The 7716-nt window shown below is 51.5% G+C and overlaps 1 non-coding gene across 1 annotated transcript; it reads left to right on the forward strand.

The window, feature by feature from the left end:
* The first annotated feature begins 1996 nt into the window (after nt 1–1996).
* TRNAT-CGU (transfer RNA threonine (anticodon CGU)) lies at nt 1997–2070 on the forward strand. Its single transcript has one exon. It is a non-coding gene; the product is annotated as a tRNA-Thr (tRNA).
* The last annotated feature ends 5646 nt before the right edge of the window (nt 2071–7716 follow it).

Here is a 7716-nt window from a genome sequence, read left to right on the forward strand (position 1 = left end):
CACCCCCCACCCCCGCCTCACCCCCGGCCATGTGCACAGCACTGGCTCGTTGTAGGAGCTTTGGTGCTTGAGTGGAAGGAAGGAATGAGCAGAGGTGCCCGGTGCTGTGCCAACAATAGTTTCCACCCACCTCCCTCCCACCCCCAGGTTCCACTCTAACTTCACAAGCTCCCTGTGGACTCAGGCTGAGTAAACCTCACAGGGAAAACTTTCAGATTTCTATGGGCTCTTAACTTTGAGTGAACATTGGCACCACCTGTAGAGTTTCTAAGAAAGCTGGTGCCTGAGTTCCCCTCTCAGAGTTTCTGATGTAGATCTGCTGAGCACTGGACATCGGGATAATCAGAAGTCCCCAGGCCAAGCCTCAGGGCCAGTGCACTGGCCAGTGGGGAGGCTTGGGTGCTGGCATTGCCCTTCTAACCTGGAGACAAGGACTGTGGGGCTAGAAGTAATGAGAGAAAACCCAGAGACTACGCTGTGCAAGACACTGTTGAAGGACTTCCCTTAATTAACTCACGTGATCCTCTGAAGAGTCCGATGAAGAGGTTGGTATTATTATCCCCATTTCACAGATGGGGAGGCTGAAGCAAGGAGCTACCAAGAAACTTGTACACAGTTACCCAGCCACTAGGTAGCAGAGCCAGGATTTGAACCCCAGCTAGTCTGGCTCCAGTGTCCAGTGCTGGGCCACCACGCTGCACTGCCCGTGACTGTGGAGACGTACCCACTGACTGTCTTCATCCTAATGATTGCTCTCTCATTCCCTGGGGGGCCCGTGGGGTGGGTCTGCTGCCCATCTGGCTTCTCCATCCTTTGCCTCAAGGATGGTGCCCTGAGCCACCAGCAGGCATCACAGCAGAGATTAGATGGGTCTAGCTGACCCATTCTGGGCTGGGCTTCTTAGACACCAAAAGCCTCCCCCAGTGGCAGAACCCATTGTCAGCCCCGGGAAGAGACAGGTCGCTATGGAAACCACAGGACTCTACAGTCATACCACGGCTGGCTTCAAGGAAACCTTTTCATGGCTCCGTTTGGGGCTCGGCTGGGAGGCAGCCAAGGGGGCTCTAGCTAATTGGGCCCCCTGTTTGGCCAGGATGGCACGTTAACTCCCAGCACACAGCAGCCACCTGTGCCAGCCCTCCTCCCCACCGTGCAAAACCACAGGCACTGCTTTTCAGCCCTCCTGTGGGAAGGTGCGTTGGTGGGGGAGGTCTACAGGTGATTGACGTGTGGGGTTGAGCCTTTAATTAAAATGTGCCTCATGTGCCATTCAGAAAAGAAAGTTCAACTCAAAGCTGGGGTCGTTATCCTGAGCATTATTGCAAGAGCTCTTTCCCACGGGGTTGGGGTGACCTTGTCTAACAGCTGGGCCGAAATTCTTCTGAAGCTTTGCCAATCGGTTCCTGAGCCTGGCACCTGATAGCATGGGGTCACTGTGAAGACCTGGCCACTGGACCCCCGCTGACAGCAGTGGGCTGACCCTTAACAAGCACCAGACCTGTGCTTCTCAGCCTTCGTAAACATCAGAATCACCTGGGCAGCTTTTCAAAAACAGCCATGTCTGGGTCGCACCCCATCTGATTAAATTAATCTCAGAGTGGCTCCCAGGCCAGGGCACTTGGCAAGAGCCAACATGCAGCTGGGGCTGAAAACAAGCCCAACCCCTCTTCATACAGATGGGGAAACTGAGGCTCCGAGAGGAGAAGGGACTGGCCTTGGGCTTCCTGGTATAAGGAACTCCAAGGCCAGCAAAATGCAGAACTTCTTCATTCCTCTGACACCCACAGTTCCAAAGGTCGGGGGGAGCGCCAACCCCCAGCCTCACCCTACCTTTTAAAAAAGTGTGGAAGAAGTGTGGCCAGTTGGCTCAGGTGGTTGGAATGTGGACTCATAACACCAAGTTCGACTGTTCGATTCCCACATGGGCCAAGGAGCTGCACCCTCCACAACTAGATTGAAGACGACTGCTTGACTTGGAGCTGAGCTGCCGGTGGGAGGCCAGTTGGCTCAGTTGGTTAGAGCATGGTGCTCGTAATACCAAGGTTGCCGGTTCGATTCCCACATGGGCCAGTGGGCTGCACCCTCCACAACTAGATTGAAAACAACAGCTTGAGTTGGGGCTCAGCTGTGCCCCCAAAAAAGTGTGGGAGAGTGTAAGCCCTTTCTAGTAAAGGCCAGCAGCATTGGTGTCACCTGGGAGCTCGTTAGAAAGAATCTCAGGGCCACTCCAGACCTACTGATGCAGAGTCTGCGTTTTAACAAGATCCCCTGGCGATTCGTATGCATATTCAAATGTGGGGAACCCTGTAGTAATGAACCCCAGGATGGCAACTACACAAGTTCTAGTTATGTGGCCCTAGGAAAGTTCCACAATTTCTTCATCTGTTATAAGGAGATAGCTGAACCTTCAAATGCCAGAGCTGGAAGGACCAGAGATGGGGAGCGAATTGACCAAGTGCCCTCAGCAGAAGAGGGGCAGAGAGGCTAGAAGCAAGGGCACAGCTTCTGGCCCAGTGTATTTCCCTCCACTGTGTTGCCTCCTTGCAGGGGGCAGGCGGGGCTGGGAGGCCTCAGATATAACAAACTCTCCAAGGGGCCTCCAAGTTCTTCTGCTGTTATGTCATTTTGTTCAAGAAGATTCATGTCTTGAAATCGCATCTTCCATCTGTAAAACCAAGGGTTTGGTTCCTGTCCCACGTCTTTGTGATCTACAAAAATAACAGATATCAAAACAAAAGTTGGTGCCAAGGAAGAGAAGTCGTTTGAACTAGAGGGAATGACTGATGTGACTACCTTCCTCCTCCCCCTCCTCCTCCTCACTTGTTCTTGGCAGAGCATTGTGCATGCCTGAGCCTGCTGGGCCTCTGCATGCGTGTGCGTATGTGTGTGCGTGCTTTGTGGACGAGGGTATACCTGTGTTGTGCATGCAAAAGTGTGTATTCCATGTGAGCATGTTGTGTGTGCACATGTGCATGTGTGTGAGGGTGTATCCGTGCATGCCCGTTGTGTGTGCATGTGCATGCAGGCATTTGTATGTCTGTGTGCGTGTGCGTGCATGGCTGTAATTGCATGTGTGTTCCTGTGTGTATGGTATTGTACATTTGTGTATGTGCATGCATGTGTGGTGGTAGATGCATGCACGCCTGTGTGTCCCATGCATGAATGTGTGTTCACATGAGTGTGAGCCAAGTGTCTGTGTGTGCGTGCATGTGCTCATGTGCCTTGTGATATGCCTATGTGCATGTGTGTGCTCATGTGTACATGACAGAGTGCATATGCCTGTGTGTGCATGATGCGTGCATGTGTATGCTTCTGTATGCATACATGCACATGAACCTGAGTGTTCGTGTGGGTGTGCATGTGTGTTAAGCAGCGTGGAACATTAGGTGACTTAAAGGCTACATTCCGGAGAGGGAGGGGGTTTAGAAAGTCCAAAAAATCCTTGACATTCAAGGACTTAGCATGCAGTTTGGGCTCATTTCAAGTGACCCAAAAGCCCGTGGCTTGTAGTATTTTATATTTTTGATGAGGCAAAAATGTCACCATGGAACCGAGCTAGTGAATGAGCCTCGCTGACCCCCTCCCCCGAGTGATAAGCACTGTTTCTTTCAGGAAAACGGCCTCAGAAGAATTCCTATTGCTAGCGCTAACCATGGCAAGAAAGATGAAGACGTCTGAAACATTATTGGCGTTTCCTCTGAAAAACAGAAGCAGGGAGTGGATTAAAGAGCAGAGTCTAATGTGGCCCTGGTTTAGCTCTGTGGCTCCAAATCAGCCCACCATATGCTGCTCTCAGTGCAAAAGCGATTCTTTGCCCAGCTCTAGGGAGTCCCTGAGCCAGCACAGAACAGCTCAAGTGACAGGGGACGCTTCGGACAAGGCTGATGAGTGGGGGGCACACGTTAGTAACTGCGGAAGTCCTCACTTTACAGTCACGAAATGCCCGGATAGCACCTTCACATTTCACTTACGCTTCACCTCTTTATGTTTATGCTGGAGACCCTACTTCCCAGTGTGGCATTCTTAAAGCTCTCTTGTCTGATTTCTTGTGAAGGTCAAGGGCCCACCGTAAGGACAAGCATCAGGAAAAAATTGGGGGGAGTTGGATGGAGCCAAACTTATAAACGAGTGAAAATTATTCGTAATAATATTTTCATGGCTCATCTGTATTGCGGGCTGATGATGAGCTAAGAGATTTTATATTAAGTATAATTACATTTATATTAAGTACAATAATATAATTCCCCACATCCAGGAAGTCCTTCCTGGTAAAATGCTACAAATCCTTCAGAGGCAGTTAAAATGGTTACGTCCTCTGAGAAACATTTCCCATCCATGTCAGCAATTACTTCCCTGAATTAAGGTACCTGTCTGTCCCTCCCACACCCCCAAGATTCCTTGAGAACCTCATTCATCTGTCCCCAGCTCCTAGCGCTGTGGGGGTCTGGGCACAGAGAGCCCTCCGTGTTTGTGGAGGGAATATTAAATGTCACTGGCTTCTTCCTTTTAGTTGTCTCTGGGAATTCCAGTCCCACCCTCCTGGACTGCAGCCATCATCTCCGCTTGTTTCTCATTTTGGATAAAATTGATTCGGGCTTTTCTGCTTTGGGTTTAATTTCTTGTAAAAACATTAGACAGCTGAGAACATTCTCTCTTAGGGACTGGCCTCCGTCCCCAGCGGGCAGCACAGCAGGACACCAATTGCTCTGGAAAGCTCCCCCGCGGCTCAGCCGACTCAGTCAAAGCCCCCCGCCCCTCCCTGCCCTCCCCTTGGAGGTCAGGATTCCTCTCCATTGAAGCCAATGTTCCCACCTGCGCGCTGGAGCCCAGCCCTTCCCACATCTTAAGACACGCCCCCTCTCCAGCCATCAATCATCCCTTCCTTCTCTCCTGTGTCATTGCCCTGTTGTTCTAGAGCTTTCTCAACAACAGAATTGCAGCGAGTTCAAGCCTCTCCACCTTAAAAAAGTAACACTACTAACAACAACCCTTCCTGAACCCTTCGTCCCCCTCTAGTTTTGCACCATGTTTCTCTTCCATTTGACAGCCATGCTTACTAAATCATTTAAAAGAAAGAGGAAAAGGTGCCCTTGCTATTTGCAAGCCACGCCCCCCCCCTCCACCACCACCACCACCATGCGGTCTGTCCTTTAGTTGGGCTTCTTCCAGTGTCCAGTCAACACTCTTCAGCCCCTTCTTGGCAGCGTTGGACACTGGAGCCCATCTATTCCTTCTCAAACTGTCCTGTTCCCCAGCTTTCTCAGCTCCACACCCCAGTTTTCCACCCAACTCTCCTCTCATCTTTCTCTGTCCTCTGCTGTCTTCTCCTAAACCATGGTGTGCGCCTGGGTCTCGTCTTACTGCCTGGTCTGTCTAATTGACATTCTCCCCATGGCTGACATGACCCTCAGATCTTCCACTCAAGGCCAGACTCCCCTCCTAAGCTTCAGACCCTCACATCCAGGCTCCTGCTAGCCAGTTGCACTTGAGGTCTCAAGGGCACCTCGAACTCCACACGATTCAAACTCAACTTGTCTTCGCTCTCCTGTTCCCCACCACACGGGGCCTTCAAACCTGTACCCTCTCCTCCTGGAGCTCCCATTTTGGTGACTGGTACCACTGACCACCCAGCTGCCCAAATGCTAATCCTGGGCCCCACCTTGGCCTGTCCCCAGTACACTACCCCACCCCTGGGTTGTGCTCTCAGGTCTTCAGGTCTGCCCCTCGAGTCTGCCCTCTCCTCACCACCCCCACACCATCAGTTCCCACCTGGGCAACTTAGCCCCCTCTCATGCCCCTCCAACCCATTTCCTGCAGCCAGAGTGGGCTTCCAAAAGGCATAGCTGACCATGCCTCTCTGCATCCATCCACTCACTCCTGAAATATTTATCAAAGACCTACTGTGTGCCAGGGACTATGCTATGCTGGGAGGACCTGTGCCTTAGTCTCATGTAGTTCGCATTCTGGTGGAAGAGACATACAATTAACAAACTCATTATAAAGAGTCAAGTGGTGGTAAATGCTGTCAGGAAAGAAAAAGCAGGAAAAGAGGGTGGAGAATTAGGGAGAGGGTCAGAAGAAGCTTCTTTGAGTAGGTGACATTTGAGCAGAGATAGGAATGAAGTAAGCAAGTGGGCCAGTGGGGTGTCTAGAGGAAGCACATTGCAGGCAGTGATAACAGCAAGTGCAAAGGTCCTGTGGCAGCAGAGTTTTTAGGGTGCTTCAAGGAGGAGCCGGCCTTTGTCCTCTCTGCTCCTGCTACTCCTTGTGCATTCCATTTAGGAACCTGCTCCCTCATTCTCCTGGTTAGCTTTTTGTTAATCTGTTAGATCCACTCCAGCATCATTTCCCCCAGGGAGGTCAGTCTAGAACCTCACCCAGGCTGGGGCTAAGAGTCCCTCCTCTGAGCTTCCACAGCCCCTGTCACAGCACGGGACAGACTACATTGCAATTGCCTGTTTCTGGACTGTTTATTAGTTCTTTGGGGAGCAGGGTCTGACTCTGATTTATTTCTGTGCCCTGAGACCTGGACAGTGAAGGGGGTTTGGTGAATGTATTGCTGTCTAACAAACCCCTCCAAATTTAGTGGCATAAAACAGCGACTACTTTCTTCTGCTCTCAGGTCCTGTGGTCAGGAATTTGAATGGAGCACAGTGGGAATGCCTTATGTCTGCTCCATTCCATCCACAAGACTGCAATGGCTGCAGCTGGAGTCACCTGCAGGCTCCTGCAGGCACACATCTAGCTTTTGGACTGTGCCCAGAGCACCCCCACACCGCCTCTCCACGTAGATGGGGCTTCTCACAGCACAGCAGCTGGGTTCTGAGACAGAGCATCCTGAGAGCGAGAGAACGTTCCAGAAAACCCAGGCAGAGCTGCATGGCCTTTTCTGAGCTGGCCTCAGAAGTCACAGAGCGTCACTCCAGCACAACTCTATTGGTCCAAGCAGTCAGAAGCTCATCCAAATCAAGGGGGAGGGGACATAGACCCCTCTTGGAGGGAGGCAAGTCAAAGAATTTGGGGGTCACATCTTAAAACCCTCAGTGAACACATGTCAAATGACCACTGTTTGCACCCCATAATACAAATTGCCAAGTGCTTTCATGTACACCTTCCCATGTGGTCCTCACTGAGACTCAGGGATGAAGAAATGGAGGTACAGAGAAGTGATGCGCCCACACGTGGCCCATAAGAGGCACAAGCCAGAGCTGATGCCACAGGGCGGGCCACACTGGGAGTGTGTGTCCCCCAGGTGGGGCCGCCGGGAGCCTCACTGGCACAGAAATAACGATGGCTGGCATTTTCTACATGCCAGGAACCGTTTTAAGTACTTTACGAGTATTACTCCTCATCACAATCCAATGAGTTGGCAATATTAGTACCTCTAGCTCACAAGAAAGGAAACTGAGTCTCAGAGAAGCTAGGTGTGGTAGATTGTGATGTCCTCCATCCTTCATGCCTTCCCTGTATTGGAACCTGCCTGCAAGTCCTTTGCCGTGTGATCCCCTTAGAGTGGAGGGAGGCTGTTTCCCTACCCCGTGAATTGTGGGCTGGTTGTGGGCTTGCTTCGGCCGTTGAAATGTGGCAGAAGTGACAATATCAGTTCTGGGCCGAGGTCTCAGGAGGCCTCTCATGTTCCACCGACCTTTCGTGTTCTGATGTTTGGTCATGAGAGGCGCATGCCTGAGGCAGCTGCGGGCTCTTCAGTCTGCGGGG

This window comes from Hipposideros armiger, unplaced genomic scaffold (assembly GCF_001890085.2).
Source record: "Hipposideros armiger isolate ML-2016 unplaced genomic scaffold, ASM189008v1 scaffold_1486, whole genome shotgun sequence".
Taxonomy (NCBI): domain Eukaryota; kingdom Metazoa; phylum Chordata; class Mammalia; order Chiroptera; family Hipposideridae; genus Hipposideros; species Hipposideros armiger.